This window comes from Hypanus sabinus, chromosome 3, assembly GCF_030144855.1.
Source record: "Hypanus sabinus isolate sHypSab1 chromosome 3, sHypSab1.hap1, whole genome shotgun sequence".
Taxonomy (NCBI): Eukaryota; Metazoa; Chordata; class Chondrichthyes; order Myliobatiformes; family Dasyatidae; genus Hypanus; species Hypanus sabinus.
In genome coordinates, this window is record NC_082708.1 from 143,076,354 (window position 1) to 143,094,923 (window position 18,570).

The following is an 18,570-nucleotide window of genomic DNA, read 5'->3' on the forward strand; positions in this document are numbered from 1 at the left end:
CCTAATTCTGCTCTTGTATCTTATGGCCTTCTGGAAGTCCAAAGATTCACAACTCTCTGAGAGATAAAAATCATCCTCATCTCTATCTTGAATTGGCATGTATGGATTCTTAAACTCTATGTGTTTCTGGTATATTTTGATTTCATTTCAGATTTTCAGCATCTGGATTTTTTTTACATTTTCATTTACAAATGAATTGCTTTATTATCAAGCCCTATTTGGTTTAATGCGACCATCTCTCGTCTTTTCAATACCAATGGATGTAAGTCCAACCTACTCAGCCTTTTCTCATCAGAGAATTCATTATCCTAGGAATCCTTCTTGTAAACCTTTGAACTGTCTCCAGTAGCAGTATATCCAATGAAATAAAGCCAAGGTAGCATGCAATACTACACATGCATAGTTAGCAAACTTCTCTCCATTTATGTTCTGTTTTTTTGTAATATAGGCCAGATTTTATTTTCCTTCCTAATTCCTTGTTTTGCCTGTGAGCTAATGTTCTGTGTTTCTTATTTATGAATCCTTTGATCTTTCTCCACAGGGGTGGTCTATTTATTCTGTCACGTACCCCGTAACTGGGTCACTTACCAGCAAAGATAGAGAGGTCCGTTGAAGTCTGATGGTACTATTTTTAACAGTATTTATTGATAAAAATACACAAAAAGAATATCAATGCAAACATACAGATAATATACATCATCAATACTAAATCTAAAAGCACGGGTATAATAATAATCACTAAGAAATAGCTCTGTCATTGTCTAGGGGATAATGTATTGTCCGATGGAAATATAAAAGTCACTCAAGTTCATGCAGGCTACAGTCTTTGGTTGGAGTCAAGAGAGAGAGTTTAAAACTTGCCCATTCCTTTTATGATGTCAATCCTTCGAGAGTCGTTGGGGCTGATTTCTCCTTTGTTTTAGCTAAAGCCGTTCTTCTGTGGTAAGGCCCACCAATTCCGAGGCAAATGGAAAAGGACGCACTGGCTGTCACTATTACGCTGTTACAGGATTTCTAGCGTTTCTTCTGGTGCATCTGAAGGGGCTGTTCCCCAGACCCTCTTTTATCCTGACTCACAGGGTCTCAGATGTCAATCAGGTCGGGATGATGCAATCCCTCAACCAACCCCCTCTGATCATTCCCTGAGGGCTTCTATGAAGTACAGTATTCAATACACAATTCCGTCTCCAAGAGACAATGACCTGTTCCGTGGCTTTGCATCGCTGAGGGCCAGGACATTCCAAACATCTCTCTCTCATTTCCTGGGTCTCCTGACCTGAATTAATAGCGATCGTGCGATTCTCAAAAAGGAGGGGGCTACTTTGGACCTTTCGGCCCCTCAAGAGTTGGGCACAGGCGTAACACCCCCTTTCTTCAACACATTTTTACCATCGGTAAAAACAAAGTAATACAGAGTCTTACAGGATTTTAGAATCTAACACAATACAAAAGTTTTTTTTGCATTACAGAGTAGTACAGTTATACATTCAGTTCAGCATCTAAACAGTTAACGATTACATTGTCACTTCCTTTAATATCTTAACATCTTGTACCTTACTAAAGTCTTGTAACATCAGACTCCAATTTAATAACCACCTATATTTTTTTTCTTTCCTTCAGCAAACAAAAACTAAAGAGTTGTGATCTTAGCTTAGGTGTATACTACAAAAGTTCATGCAAAATACTAATCTTTATGTTACTTTCAAACTTAACAGTCAAGCTTCCATGGAGGTTGTCTTTGTTATTCACATGCTTTGTCGAAATCCCATAAAACTGGCTTCTGCTATTTAAAAATGGCATCCCATTAACCCTCACCTCTTTTCCAGTTAATTCCCACGTGGGGAGCTTGTGCACCCTGGCGAAATAGGCTTTCGCCTGCTCCTTTCATAGGAGTTATATTATCAACAATGTGTTCCAAACTTAGACCATTTCCCGAATTTCCACACAATTATTTAATTTTACGCAAGGTGCTAGTTTTCTCTTCAGGACCCTTCAGGCTATTAGGTCTCAATGCCAGCGATCCCTCTTTGTTCAAACAGCATATCGAATTCTGCAGTTTCACACCACACTCTGGAATAACAATAGCGTGTGGGGCCCCTTTACCTTCCAACTCAACCTGTAATTGATTCACAGGCTTTGTGGTGCCAAGCCATTGTCTCTGTAGCCTGGTTGCTGCTTCTGATATCAGTCCAGCCTTTAAATTTTCTTCATTCAATTTGGGAACTACACATTTTCCTTTTCCTTCAATAATAATATTTACCTCACCACCTTTGATCTCCTCACTGACTTTTAACACACCTTCGAGCACAAACACCTGGGAACTCTCACTTCCCACTATTACCAAGTTTAACCCTTTCTTCACTGAACCAAGTCCATTTGACCCACAAGGACTGCATTCCTTTTCAACTGAATCAAATACTTCAGACTTTTTCTGAGCTCCATTACTAGGTTCAGTACCATGTGCATCCACATCTTGGACACACTCAAATGGGACATTTGCCTCTTCCAGGCTTTCAATACCCGTACCCTGTTCAAATTCTAAATTCCCCTGATCCTCCCAGCTACTCTCTGGGCAACTCCCTTCCGGAGTAAACTCAAACCCGCGGGCTGAAACAACCTCATCTGCCAACCCAGCAGACTTCTTCAAGGTAAGGGCACCCTGTTCATCTAGGACTGCCCACATTTCATTATCAGGAACACCCTTAGAATTTTCAAGTTCTTCAAACAGTTCTGCCAAACCAGACAGATCATCCATGTCCAACTCTGGACCTTTTAACAGCTCTGTTTCTCATCTTTATTTTGTGCCTCTATAACTTTTCTCCTCGCTAAGGGCAGGTCTATCTCCTCTCCCTTTCTCTCTTTCACTTTACTGCTCTTCGTTTTACCACCCTCTAAACCCTTGTGGTACAGGGTCGGTAAAAACGTCTCGGCCAAATCGATACTGGCCGGATTTAAACTGCTCTCATTCTCAGCTGCCTTTCTCGACATGCTGCGAGTGACCGCGCATGCAGGATAGATCTTGGAATCTAGGGGCGGGACCTCCACCGGCTATCTCATCAGCTTCATTGCTGACCAAACCTTACCACTGGCTAAATCATTACCCAGAAGGACATCCGCGTCAGTTCTCGGGAATTCTGATCACACCCCCATTTCAACTGGTCCAGATACCAGCTCACAATTCATAATAATCCTATGCAAGGACACTATTTCCATCCCTTTTCTTATTCCTTTCACAGCTACCATTCCCATCTTACAACCAAAATCCAGTACCTTCCTGCTAATCAATGACAGTTCAGCACCCGTGTCTCTCCAGATCTGCACGGGAACTGGTGGGTCTCCCTCCCTCACAGACACAGTTCCATTTGACATACAAGTCTCAGACCCTTCTCGTACTCTGTATACCCGGGGATCTCTTGTCGATTTACTGATTACCACGGCACATCCTATAGGGACCACTGCTTTCCCTTTTCTTGTCTCCTTCCTCAGAGCAAAGCACCTAGATGCAATATGTCCCCCCTTTGCACAATTAAAACAGGTCAAGCCTGGAAATCTCTGGCCATCTTGCCTCTCCCCCTCAATCTTACCACTGGCTCCCGGCGGGACCTCTGCCTCAGCCGGCGGGCTTTCTCTATCGTTCCCACGGTCTCTCTGGGAACACTTATTCGAGGAAAACTTTGACTTGAACGAACTAACAGTGACTTTTACATTTCCATCGGACAATCCCCTAAACAACGAGAGAGCTATTTCTTAGTGATTATTATTATACCCGCGCTTTTAGACTTAGTATTGATGATGTATATTATCTGTATGTTTGCATTGATATTCTTTTTGTGTATTTTTATCAATAAATACTGTTAAAAATAGTACCATCAGACTTCAACGGACCTCTCTATCTTTGCTGGTAAGTGACCCAGTTATGGGGTACGTAACAACTTGGGGTTCTCGTCTCGGGATTTGACACCAAATTGGGAGGCCAGTGAATCGGGCTTGTAAGTCCAAACTTGAATCTAGTACGTGGGTAGCCAGATGGGAAACCAGCAAAGACGGACGTGGATGAATTTATAGAAAACCCGACTCTAGAGGTGCTGGGGGTGGCCACCAAATCAGACTTGATCAATATGCCGAAGGGACTAAACCTCAAAGAGGTGAGGTTGTGAATGAAAAAAACGGGAGGTGCGACGGGCAATAACTCAGTATTATATTGAGAAGAATGTGTTTGCAGCTGAGGTGTTGGAAAATATCCCTGAAAAGGTACCAGCTAGTGGGACGGCTCAGTTAGAGTTGGAGAAATTAAGGTTGGAACATGCAATTAAGGTAAAGCAGCTGGAAGCAGCTGAGAAGGAGAATGAAAGAGCTGAGAGAGAGAGAGCGAGCATGCACTCCAGCTAAAGGAGTTAAAATGGGAGCAGGAAAGAGCTGAGAAAGAAAGGGAGCATGAAATTCAGTTAAAACAGCTGGAAGCAGCTGAGAAAGAGAGAGAGTATGGGGAGGCAGAGAAACAGAGGAAACATGATTTGGAGATGGAGAAGTTAAGGCAAGGGTGAAGAGATCAAGGGTCAGACCGAGAGGAGCGGTTTAATGTTAGTCAAGAGTTGAGGTTAGTACCTCCGTTCGAGGAGACGGATGTTGATAGTTATTTCTTGCTTTTTGAAAAGGTGGCAGTGAATCAGAAGTGGCCCAGAGATCAGTGGGTGGCGTTGTTACAAAGTGTGTTAAAAGGGAAGGCACAGTGGGCATATACGGCGTTGGCCATGGAGGAGGAAGAGAAGGAGAGTTATGACAAAGTAAAGGTGGCCATTCTCCGGAGTTATGAGCTAGTACCTGAAGCATATAGACAAAAGTTCAGAACTTTAAAGAAAGGCTGGAATCAGACGTATACCGAGTTTGCCTATGAGAAGGGTGTGCTCTTGGACCGTCGGTGCACAGCAGAGATAGTGGAGGAGGATTTTTGGCGTCTCAGGGAGTTAATTCTGATTGAGGAATTTAAAGGTTGTGTTTCAGAGGATATCCGGATGTATTTGAATGAGAAGCCAAACAAGTCCATCTCAGAATTTGCTAGGTTCACAGATGAATATGCCCTAACCCACAAGTCAAAGTTTTTCTCGAATAAAAGTTCCCAGAGAGACTGTGGGAATGATCGAGAAAGCCCGCCAGCTGAGACAGAGGTTCCACCAGGAGCTAGTGGTAAGGTTGAGGGGGAAAGGCCAGACGGCCAGAGATTTCCGGGCTTGACCTGTTTTAATTGTGGAAAGGGGGGACATATTGCATCTAGGTGCTTTGTTCTGAGGAAAGAGACATGAAAAGGGAAAGCAGCAGTCCCTATAGGATGTGCCGTGGTGATCAGTAAATCGACAAGGGAGCCCCGGGTAGACAGAGTACGAGAAGGGTCTGAGGCTTGTCTATCAGATGGAACCGTGTCTGTGAGGGAAGGAGACACACCGGTTCCAGTACGGATCTGGAGAGATACGGGGGCGGAGCTATCATTGATCAGCAGTAAGGTACTAGATTTTGGTCGCAAGACAGGAATGGTAGCTGTGAAAGGAAAAAGCAAAGGGACGGAAATGGTGCCCTTACATAAGGTCATTATGGATTGTGAGCTGGTGTCTGGACCAGTTAAAATAGGGGTGTGATCAGAATTCCTGAGAACTGACGCGGACGTCCTTCTTGGTAACGATTTAGCAGGTGGTAAGGTTTGGGCAGCAATGACACTGACAAGCCGGCTGGTGAGTGTTGCGGCCCCGTCCCTAGATTCCAAGATCTATCCCGCATGTGTGATCACTCGCAGCATGTCGAGAGAGGCAGCTGAGAAAGGGAGCAGTTTAAATCCGGCCAGTTTCGATTTGGCTGAGACGTTTTTATCGATCCTGTACCACGAGGGTTTAGAGGGTGGTAAAACGAATAGTAAAGTGAAAAAGGGTAAGGGAGAGGAGGTAGACCTGCCCTTAGTGTGGAGAAAAGTTATAGAGGCAGAAGATAAAGATGAGAAACAGATAGAGCTGTTAAAAGGTCCAGGTTTGGACATGGATGATCTGTCTGGGTTGGCAGAACTGTTTGAAGAAGTTGAAAATGCTAGAGGTGTTCCCGATAATGAAATGAGGGCAGTCCTAGTTGAAAAGGGTGCCCTTACCTTGAAGAAGTCTGCTGGATTGGCAGATGAGGTTGTTTCAGCCCGCGGGGTTGAGTTTACTCCGGAAGGGAGTTGCCCAGAGAGTAGCTGGGGGAAATTAGAATTTGGTCCGGGTATGGGTATTGAAAGCCTGAAAGAGGCAAATGTCCCGTTTGAGTGTGTCCAAGATGTGGATGCACGTGGTACTGAACCTAGTACAGGAGCTCAGAAAAGTCGGAGGTATTTGATTCCGTTGAAAGGGAAGGCCGTCCTTGTGGGTCAGATAGACGTGGTTCAGTGAAGAAAGGGTTAACCTTGGTAATAGTGGGAAGTGAGAGTTCCCAGGTGTTTGTGCTTGACGGTGTGTTAAAAGTTAATGCGGAGACCAAATGTGGGGAGATGAATATTATCATGGAAGGAAACGGGGAATATGTAGTTCCCAAATCGAATGAAAAAAATTTAAAGCCTGCGGATCGCTTATGGATTGAGTTGGAAGATGACGGGGGCCCCCCATGCTATTGTTATTCCAGAGTGTGGTGTGAAAAGGCAGAATTTGAAATGCTGCTTGAACAAAGAGTTCGAACTGAAAACTAATAGCCTGAAGGGTCCTGAAGAGAGGGCTAGCAACCTGTGTAAGATTAAAGAATTGGGTGGAAATTCAGAAGATGCTCTAAGTTTGGGACACGGTGTTGATAAAATAACTCCTATGAAAGAAGCGGGCGAGAGCCTATTTCGCAGGGTACCCAAGCTCCCCACGTGGGGACTAACCGGAAAAGAGGCGACGGTTAATGGGGACGCCATTTTTAAATAGCAAAAGCTGGTTCTACGGGATTTCGATAAAGCATGTGAATAATAAAGACAACCCCATGGAAACCTGCCTGTTAAGATTGAAAGCAACAGAAAGATTAGTATTTGCATGAACTTTTGTAGATACACGTAAGCTAAGATCACAACTCCTTAGTTTTTGTTTGCTGAAGGAAAGAAATAAAAATAGGTGGTTATTAAATTGAAGTCTGATGCTACAAGACTTTAGTAAGGTACAAGATGTTAAGATATTAAGGGAAGTGACACTGTAATCATTAACTGTTTAGATGCTGAATTGAATGTATAACTGTATTACTCTGTAGTGAAAAGGAAGAGCTTTTGTATTGGGTTAGATTCTAAAATCCTGTAAGACTCTGTACTACTTCTTTTTCATCGGCAGTGAAAACGCTTTGAAGAAAGGGGGTGTTACGCCTGCAGCCCCCTCCTTTTTGAGAATCGCAGGATCGCTATTGACTTGGGTCAGGAGACCCAGGAAATGAGAGAGACACGTGCGGAATGTCTTGACCCCCCCGGCGATATAAAGCTACGGGAAACGGCCATTGTCTCTTGGAGACAGACTTGTGTATTACAATACAGTGCTATGTGGAAGCCCTCAGGGCTGGTTGAGGGAGGGATTGCATCACCCCAACCTGATTGACATCTGAGACCCTGTGAGTCAGGATAAAAGAGGGCCTGTGGGAACAGCCCCTCAGATGCACCAGAAGAAACGCTAGCGAACCCGTAATAGCAGAAGCCGGTGGGAAGGCCACGTGCGTCCGTTTCCATTTGTCCTGGAATCGGTGTGCCTTGCTCACGGAAGAATGGTTTTTAGCTAACAACGGGGAAACCAACTCACAACGACTCTCGAAGGATTGACATCATAAAAGGAGTGGGCAAGTTTTAACCCATCTTTCTCTCAAACCAACACGTTGCAGCTTGAACGAACTAACAGTGACTTTTATATTTCCATCGGACAATACATTATCCCCTAGACAACGATAGAGCTATTTCTTGTTGATTATTATTATACCCGCGCCTTTAGATTTAGTATTGACGACATATATTATCTGTATGTTTGCATTGATATTATTTTTGTGTATTTTTATCAATAAATACTGTTAAAAATAGTACCATCAGACTTCAACGGACCTCTCTATCTTTGCTGGTAAGTGACCCAGTTACAGGGTTCGTAACAACTTGGGATTCTCGTCTCGGAATTTGATACCAAATTGGAGGGCCAGTGAATCGGGCTTGTAAGTCCAAACTTGGATCTGATTACACGGGTAGCCAGACAGGAAACCAGCAAAGATGGACGTGGGTGAATTTATAGAAAACCCGACTCTGGAGGCGCTGGAGGCGGCCATCAAATCGGACTTGATAAATTTGGCGAAGGGGTTAAACCTCGCAGAGGTGAGGTTGTCAATGAAAAAGCGGGAGGTGCGGAGGGCCATAACTCAGTATTATATTGGGAAGAATGTGTTTGCAGCTGAGGTATTGGAAAATATCCCTGAAAGGTATTTTTTTTGCCCTTTCCTTCCATGTCATTGCATTCCAAATCCTTCTGTCCCTCATCCCCATCCATCCTTCACTCCTCACAAGCAGTTCTGATCTCTCTCTTCCTGCCCCTCAATCTGAATAGCTGTTACTTGCTGGATGGGAAAAGAAGGAAATGAAAACCAAGCTCTTTTGTTAATATTAACCACCATTTTGACAAAATTCCAAAGTTTCCTCTGCTTCTGTGCTCCTCTGCACCTTCTATTACTCCCTAATTATCTGATTCATAGAGTTTAGTGCTCTTCCTATATAATTGGAGGCTGCTATAGAATGTCACTCATATGCTCTTCAAGACTCTGCTGTCAATTACTTGTGGTTATTAACATAGTGTGTCAGATTACTACGTGGATTGCCAATGAACAACTAATCACATTACCCAGGTTCTGGGCATCTGCTTAGACCCTGACATTGTACAACTCGCATTAGAGCAAACCCCATTTCTCCTGACTAATTTACAGATCGTTCTAGGTTACACCTACAAACATCCTGTTTCCTGCCTTTCAGACTTCAATAGAGAGAGTTATGTACTGTATAGTTTGTCATGTTACACATAGAATCATTTGCAATCAGTACCGAAGTTCACATTTCCCACCTTGACTCCAAATTTTGCCATATGTTGCCATATTTACCTCATCACTACTTTGCTGCACTAGTATTTGACTGCCTTCAGATAAAGCATTCATCAATATGTCTTAAATCCTCTCTGTTGATGAAACTGCGCAGCTTCCATTCCAAATCTTCCAAACCCTCTGGCATAGAAATTTCTTCTCATGTCAATCGTAAAAGGCCAACACCTTATTTTGTATCTAGTAAATCCAGAGAAAGCTTCCAGTCTGGAAGGAGTACCTAGCCGAGTAGTGAAGACCTTTGCTGACCAACTGGCTGGTGTATTCACAGATATCTTCAACCTCTCACTTTGGCAGTGTGTGGTACTCACCTGCTTCAAGCAGGCTTCAATAATCCCAGTGCCAAAGAAGAGTATGGTAACCTGTCTCAATAACCATCATCCTGTGGCACTTATATCCACAGAGATGAAGTGTTTTGAGACGATGGTGTTGAAGCATATTCAGATTCAGATTGTTGTCATTTATAAACCACAAAAACAATGCAGTTAAAAAATGAGACAACGTTCTCTGGAATTATATCACAAATAAGCACAAAACAGACCACACAAGAAAAACCACATTACGCTTGGCAATCCCCAATCCAGAGTCCGGAGAGGCTGCTGCGTATCAATATCGCGCTACCGTCTTAGCACGTTCCCCGGAAAGGAACTACAAACCCATCAGACAAAACTAAAGCTACAAGACCTACACAAAACCACATAGATTACATATAGTTATAGTTAACATATAGTATCAACAGTGCAGACAATACCATATTTGATAAAAGACTAACTGACAAAGACCATATAATTATAACACAAAGATTCAACAGTGCAAAGCAATACTGTAATCTAATAAAGAGCTGTCCACGGCAAGGTTTAAGAGAAAGTCTCAAAGTCCCGACAGCCCATCATCTGACGCAGATGGTAGAAAGAAGAAAAACTCTTCCTGCCATGAACCTCCAGCACCGCAGCTTGCCGATACAGCACCTTGGGAGCCCCGACGACAGTCAACTCTGAGTCTGTCCGAAAACTTCGAGCCTCCGACCAGCCCTCCGACACCGAACACCATCCCTGACGACCACTTCGACCCTGGCATCGGCCGCCAAGCAACAGGCAAAGCCAAGGATTCGGGGCCTTCCTCCCAGAGATTTTTCCAATCGCACAGTGGCGGCAAAACAGGCATTTCAAAAGTTTAACCAGATGTTCCTCCGTGCTTCACACGTCCGTCTCCATCAAATCAGGATTGTACATGGCTCCCTACTTGACAAACTACAGATATTCATTCCAAAGCGGCTGCAGCGCGCTGCGTCGTGCCGCTATCTTGAAATTATCAACTCCTGCCTGAGTGGAGACTTGGATCCATTCTAGTATGCCCAATGAAGCAACAGGTCTACAGCAGATACTTCTCAATGACTCTTCACCCAAACTTGGAACATTTGGACAGCAAAGGTGCATATATCAGGATGCTATTTGTCGATTACAGCTCGGCATTACTAATCAGTAAACTCTAAGACCATGGTCCCAATGTCACCTTGTGCAATTGAGTCATGGATTTCCTCACTTGTAGACCCCAGTCAGTTCAAATTGGCAAAAAGGTTTCCTCCACAATCTCCATCAGCACAGCTGCACCATAGGAATGTGTGCTTAGTCCCCTGCTCTACTTACTTTACACCTGTGACTGTGTGGCTAAGTACAGCTCCAACACCATATACAAGTTTGCAGATGACACCACTGCTGAGGGCCATATCAAAGGTGGTGATGAGTCAGCATACAGGAGGGAGAATGAAACTTCATTGAGTGGTGTAACAACAACAATCTATCAATGTCAATAAGACCAAAGAACTGATTGTAAACTTCAGAAGCGGGAAGCCAAAGGTCCATGAGCCAGTACTCACTGGACAATTAGAGGTAGAGAGGGTCAGTAATTTTAAATTTCTGGTTGTCACTATCTCAGAGGACCTGTCCTGGACCCATCAATTGCAAAGAAAGCACAACAGCACCTCGACTTCCTCAGGGGTCTGTGGAGATTCATCATATTGTTAAAAACCTTGCCAAACCTCTGTAGCTGTGTAGTGGAAAGTGTGCTGACTGGCTGCATTATGGTCTGGTATGGGAACGCCAATGCTTTTGAGTGGAAAATCCTACAACAGATTGTGGATTTGGCCCAGTACATCATGTGTAAAACCCTCCCAACCACTGAGCACATCTACATAAAATGTTGCCATAGAAAAATAGCCTCAATCTTCAAAGATCTTCACTATCCAGGCCAGGCTCTTTTCTTGCTACTGCCATCAGGTAGAAGGTACAGGTACCTCGGGGCTTGAACCAGCAGGTGCAAGTTCAAGAACAGTTACCACCCCTCAACCATCAGGATCTTGAACAAAATATGAAAACTACACTCATTCTACCTCTGGTGTTCCCACAACCGGTGGTCTCAGTTTAAGGACTCTTTATCTTGTTATTTCATGCTCATTATTTATTGCTATTTAATCACATTTCCATTTGCACAATTTGTTGTCCATTGATCCTGTTTACTGTTACCATTCTATAGATCTGCTAAGTATATCTGTAGAATAAGAATTTCAGGGTTGTATGTGGTGACACCTATGTATTCTGATGATAAATTTTACTTTGAACTTCTGAATGTTGAACTTTGAACTTTTTGACACCCCAGCCAGACTCTCTTAATCCATATAATAATTTTGCATCTTCAATAAGATCATCACTATACAGAATTTTGACCCAATAGGCTTAACACCCTTTCACAAAACAATCTTCCCATCTCAGGAATCTATTTGGTTACTTTTATGGCATGCCTTCCATTGAAAGTGTGCCTTTCTTTGGGTAGGGAGACCAGAACTCAGTGGACCCTTATATAGTTACCATAAACTGTCTATATTCATTAACTCAGATCAATAAAGACTAACAGACCTTCCTATTGCTTGATGAACCTGCATGTGAATTGTCAGTTATTTTTACTCAAGGATAATCAGATTTCTCTGAACTACAATACCTTTCAATCTCTTACCATATAAATCAAACATTTTCCGATCCATTTTCAATCGAGTAGATGAGCTCGCATTTATCTACATCATGCCTCTCCGTAATCTCTGAAGCCTATCTGCATCCATTCTATAACCCATATTGCCATTTCACGTAATCTGATCAATAAAAGTCCTGAGCTCCTTCAATCTTGTCAAATTTCAGTCAACTAAATAGCCAGCAAGTAAATTTTGACTTCTTTAAACAGCACACGATGAAGGACGAACTGGAGTCTATCCTAATGCTGAATGCTTGATCCTACGCATACGTTGATGACAGACCATTGATAGCAGCAATAATGCACAATTTTTCATATGTGACTTAGATCAATGATAAAATAATCAGCTTGTGCCATTTACTTTGAGTAGGCAAGAGTTCTGCAGGAGATACTGATCTTCCCATTATGGAGGTTAATGCCAGTCATGCAAATCATATTCTAAATTTGATGCAAAGTAATAACTGTAGCACCCAAGCCATTGGTGCCCTACAGACACATTTTGCAGCAGAAGTGTACGATCTATAATAATGAGCAGCTCGAACAGACAAGCAATAATGTACTATATTGCTGGAAAATCATTTGGCTAGTTACTGAATTAATGATTATAAGGTGACACGGATTGCTTTAAAATAAATTAGATTAATGAAGAAGTGTTGTTGCATGGAAATGAAATGAAGTTGAACTATGTAATAAATTAGTTTGAAAAGGAATGGAATTTAAGATTAAGTGCAGGATGAAGTGTGTAAAGTATGAAGCGATTATGTGGCAGCAAACTACTAATGAGCACATCTGCACTTTATTGTATGACGTAGAACACATCATCTATAAAACAGTTCATTACTACATAGCTGTATATGTTATCATGCACTTCTTATTGTTAAACTCTCAACACTGGAGCCCCTCAGGGCTGCGTACTGAGTCCCCTCCTTTACTCCCTGTATACCCATGACTGTATCACCACCCACAGCTCCAATCTGCTAATTAAATTTGCTGGCAACACTACATTGATTGGTCTAATCACAAACAATAAGGAGGTGGCCTACAGGGAGGAAGTCATCTCTCTGACACCATGGCGTCAAGAAAACAACCTCTCCCTCAATGTTGCAAAAACAAAGGAGCTGGTTGTGAACTACAGGAGGACTGGAGACAGACTAACCCCTATTGACATTAATGGATCTGGGGTTGAGACGGTAAACTGCTTCAAGTTCCTCAGCATCCACATCACTGAGGACCTCACATGGTCTGTACACACCAGCTGTGTGGTGAAAAAGGCACAACAGCGCCTCTTTCACTTCAGACGGTTGAGGAAGTTTGGTTTGAACCCCCAAATCCTAAGAACTTGCTACAGGGGCACAGTTGAGAGCATCCTGACTGGTTGCATCACTGCCTGGTATGGGAACTGTACCTCTCTTAATCGCAGGACTCTGCAGAGAGTGGTGCGGACAGCCTAGTGCATCTGTAGTTGTAAACTTCCCATGATTCAGGATACTTAAAAGGACAGGTGTGTAAAAAGGGTGCATAGGATCACTGGGGACCCAGGTCACACCAATCACAATCCATTCCAGCTGCTACTATCCAGGAAGTGGTACCACAGCATAAAAGCCAGGACCAACAGGCTCCAGGACAGCTTCTTCAACCAGGCCATCAGACTGATGAACTCACGCTGATTTGAGTGTACTCCGTATTACATTGACTGTTCTATTTATTATAAATTATTACAAGTTACTATGTTTGCACATTGCACATTTAGGTGGAGACATAATGTTAAGATTTTTATTCCTCATGTATGTGAAGGATGTCAGAAATAAAGTCAATTCAATAGTCAAAGTCCTTTTTAATCATCATCTTCATTCTGACCATTTGCACCCTCTGATTGGCCCATTTGAAGTCTGTATCTCTCTATGTCTTGCTGATTCAAGTGATAGAATCAGCACTTAAGGAATCAAGGAAATAACTGTCTCATTTCCTCTTAACAAGTGATCATAATATGATCAAATACACCCTGAATTTGAGAAGGAGAAGCTAAAGTCAGATGTATCAGTGCTATAGTGAATTACAGGGGCATGAGAGAGGAGTTGGCCAGAATTGATTGGAAAAGAACACTGGCAGGGATGATGGCAGAGCAGCAATGGCTGGAATTTCTGGAAGCAATTTGGAAGGAACAGGATATATACATCCCAAACTGGAAGAAGTATTCTAAAGGAAAGGTGATACAACCATGGTTAACAAAAGAGGTCAAAGCCAACAGAAGAGATCATATGATAGACTAAACATTAATGGGAAGGTTAGAGGACTGGGAAACTTTTAAAATCCTACAGAAGGCAGGGAAAGATGGAATACAAAAAAACCTAAACAATAATATTAAAGAGGATATCAAATGTTTCATCATAAAGTGTAAAAGAGAGGCTAGAGTGGATATTGGACCACTGGAAAAAGATGCTGGAGAAGCAGTACTGGGGGACAACAAAATAGCAGACAAACTGAATAAATATTTTACATCAGTCTTCACTGCCAAAGGCACTAACAGTATGGTGTAAGTTCCAGGAGTTAGGGGTCATGAAGTGTGTGGAGTTATCATAACTAGAGAGAAGGTTCTTGGGAAACTGAAAAGTTTGAAGGTAGATAAGTCACATGGACCAGAAGGAGTACACACCAGAATTCTGAAAGGGATCACTGAAGATTTCATGGAGGCACCAGTAATTAACTTTCAAGAATCACTAGATTCTGGAATGGTTTTAGTAGACTGGAAAATTGCAAATGTCACTCCACTCTTTAAGAGGGGAGAGAGGCAGAAGAAAGGAAATCATCGGCCAGTTAGTCCGAACTCAGAGGCTGGGAAGATGTTGGAGTCAATTATTAAGAATGACGTCTCAGGGTATGTGAAGGCACATGATGAGACAGGCCATAGTCAGCATGGTTTCCTCGGGGGAAAACCTTGCCTGACAAATCTGTTGGAATTCTTTGACGAAGCAGCAAGTAGGATAGATAAAGGAAAATTGGTTGATATGTACTTGGATTTTCAGAATGCCTTTGACAAGGTGCCACACATGAGGGTGTTTAACAAGCTACAAGCCCGTGGCATTACAGGAAAGATTCTAGCATGGAAAAGCAGTGGCTGATTGGCAGGAGGCAAGGGAATAAAGGGAGCCTTTTCTGATTGGTTACCAGTGGTTAGTGGTATTCCACAGAGGTCTGCATTAGGACCAATTCTTTTTCCGGTATATGTCAATGATTTGGATGATGGAATTGAGGGTTTTGTTACAAAGTTAACATGATATGAAGCTAGGTGGAGGGGCAGATAGTTCTGAGGATGTACAGAGGCTACAGAAGGACTTAGACAGATTAGGAGAATGGGCAAAGAAATGAAAGATGGAATACAGTGTCAGGAAGTGTATGGTCATGCATTTTGGTAGAAGAAATGAAAGGGCTGACTATTTTATAAATGGAGAGAAAAAAAAACACAAAAAAATGAGGCACAAAGGGACTCCCTAAAGATTAATTTGCAGGTTGAGTCTGTGGTGAGGAAGGCAAATGCAATGTTAACATCCATTTCAAGAGAACTAGAATATACAGTAAAAGCAAGGATGTCATGTTGAAACTTAATAACGCACTGGTGAGGCTTCACTTAGAGTATTGTGAGCAGGTGTGGATCCCTTATCTTAGAACAGATGTGGAGAGGGTTCAAAGGAGGTTCACAAAAATTATTCCAGGATTGAATGGTTTGTCATATGAAGACTGTGTGATGACTCTGGGCCTGTATTCACTTGAATTCAGAATTATGTGTAGTGACCTCATTGAACCATATTGAATGGTGTAAGGCCTTGATAGAGTGGTTGGGGTAAGGATGTTTCATATAGGAGAGTCTAAGACTAGAAGATATAGCCTCAGAATAGGAGGGGCATCCTTTTAGAACGGAGATGAGGAGGAATTTTGTTAGCCAGAGAGTGGTGAATCTGTGGAATTTTTTGCCAAAGGCAGAAGTGGATACCAAGTCCTTATGTATATTTGTGGCAGAGGTAGATAAGATTCTTGATTGGTCAGGGCATGAAGGGATATAGAGAGAAGGCAGGAGATTGGGACTGAGAGCAAAATTGGATCAGCCACAATGAAATGGCAGAGCAGACTTGATGGGCCAAATGGCCTACTTCTGCTCCTATATCTCATGGTCCTATGGTCTTATAGTCTAAACATAACATTTGTATCTGATTCAATCAATCCAAAAACTCCACACTACACTTGTGCAATACTTTTCTTTCTAAGCTTTTCTTTCAACAAGTAATAGTTTGAACAAATTGGTACTCACTGCTTTCAAATTTCTTTAAAGTGTGTCAAAATTTGAGAGGCATTCGAACTTGAGGATCATGCCCATCTACACAAATCCTACTTGCCTACATTAAGTGCACAACTTTTTATGACTTGGCTATCCTTACAGTCTGCCAACTGAAGCTGCACACATAGTGCAGGATAATGTGAGTTTTATAAAGATGCAAGATAACATTCCAGTTTTTACATTCTATGTCTTGATCTATGAAATCCAATATGTTTATGTGTCTTTTCACCACATTGTGCATCTTGTCTTAACTTTCAAGAACTAGGAACGTGAATCCCAGCGTCCCTCTGTTAATCAACATTTCTTAGCTCCCTAACATCTACTCTGTATATATCCTATTTGAAATCCCAAAATCCATCACCTTGCACTTTTCAGAATTAAATGCCATCTACAGTGCTCTTCCCAAATCTGATCTCTATCCTATTGTAGTCTTAAGCAGCCTGCTTTGCTATCCACATTAATTGTCTTCAATTTTCATATCATCTGTATACTTAAAAATCATACATTCAAACCATGTCACCAATACAAGGGATGATTGATAAGTTCATGGCCTAAGGTAGAAGGAGTCAGTTTTAGAAAATCTAGCATATTTATTTTTCAACATAGTCCCCTCCTACATTTACACACTTAGTCCAGCGGTCGTGGAGCATACTCATCAGGGGTGATTGATAAGTTTGTGGCTTAAGGTAGAAGGAGGTGCGTTAACTTCAACCTTTCTCCATAATCTGTCAAAGAGTTGACCTGCATGTGCATGTAACGAGAGCTGTGTAACTTATCTCCTTCTACCTTCGGCCACAAACTTATCAATCACCCATCTGTGGACACTTTCCGGAGGTCCAAGATCTGTATACTCCACGACCGCTGGAGTTAAGTGTGTAAATGTAGGAGGGGACTATGTTGAAAAATAAATGTGCTAGGTATTCTAAAATTGACTCCTTCTACCTTAGGCCATGAACTTATCAGTCACCCCTTGTAGATCACAAATAACAAAGGCTCCAGCACCGATCCCTGCAGGCACCTCTGGCCAGAGAGTTCCAATCAAAAAAGCATTCTGTCACCACCAGCACACACAAAGTTCTGAAAGAACTCCACAAGTCAGACAGCATTGATGACAGGGAATGAACAAACATGTTTCAGGCTAAGACCCTTCATCAGAAAGAGTGTTGGGTTAGGGGGAAAGAGTACAAGCTGGAAGGTGATAGGTGAGACCAGGTGGGGGGAAGGTGGATGAGTGGCAGAGGGAAGATCAGACTTGTGTAAATGGATGTCAATAGTTCACAGACTCCTTACTTAAAGAAATAATGACACACCTTTTCACTGGTCATTGCTTTCATATATGCACGTATCTCATCTCCCATTAATTCTGTAGAATTAGTATGTTGTGATCTAACTGTATTATCATTTTGCTCTCTAAAATAATGAGGGAACATGATGTGCATTCCTAACATGATTGTGAAATAATATACTGTGATAGAGAGATAATTGATCAGTGCTGTGTGCTGGATGGAGAATTAAGACAAAAGTCTGAATTCACAATATTCAGTCTGTTTAGAAAATGCAATCTAGCCATGAGAGTAAAGAAATAAGGGTGATAACAAATGCCATTACAGTCAGTTTATTTCATGGGTCTATTACTCTACTGAAATTATGATTATTCTCAGGCAGCTTTTAATTAGGAGAAATTATTTCTAGATAAATGTTCAACATTCACACCATTTACTCTGGAATTATTTTCACTTATACCTCTCATTATTCTTTTTCATTTACCTTTTCGGTGGGTGTTTGTGCTCATACATGATGACAGTACTGGGAAATTAACAACTATTTCGGTTATAGGCTCTAACCTGTTGATACATACTGTACAACAGAACCAAATAATGCACTTGAAAATTAGTTTACAAGCAATATTCTTATTATTCAGAAATACAATTTGGAAAACTGCTTAATTCATATTATTTTTACATATTTAAGTCCATACTTCTGAACTGCCCATGTCTAAAAATAAATTAGCCTGTGAAAATAATTCACAGACGAGCTCCTAACTTCACCTGAAGAAGGGTCTCAGCCCATAACATTGACTGTTTATTCATTTCTATAGATGCTGCCTGACCTGCTGAGTTTTTCTGGGA

General features: G+C 42.0%; 1 protein-coding gene across 1 annotated transcript in view; it reads right to left on the reverse strand.

Annotated features, from left to right (window-relative positions):
• Positions 1-18,570, reverse strand: part of LOC132391714 (serine/threonine-protein kinase 32B-like) — a 309,917-nt gene that overhangs the window by 156,079 nt on the left and 135,268 nt on the right. The window lies entirely within an intron of this gene.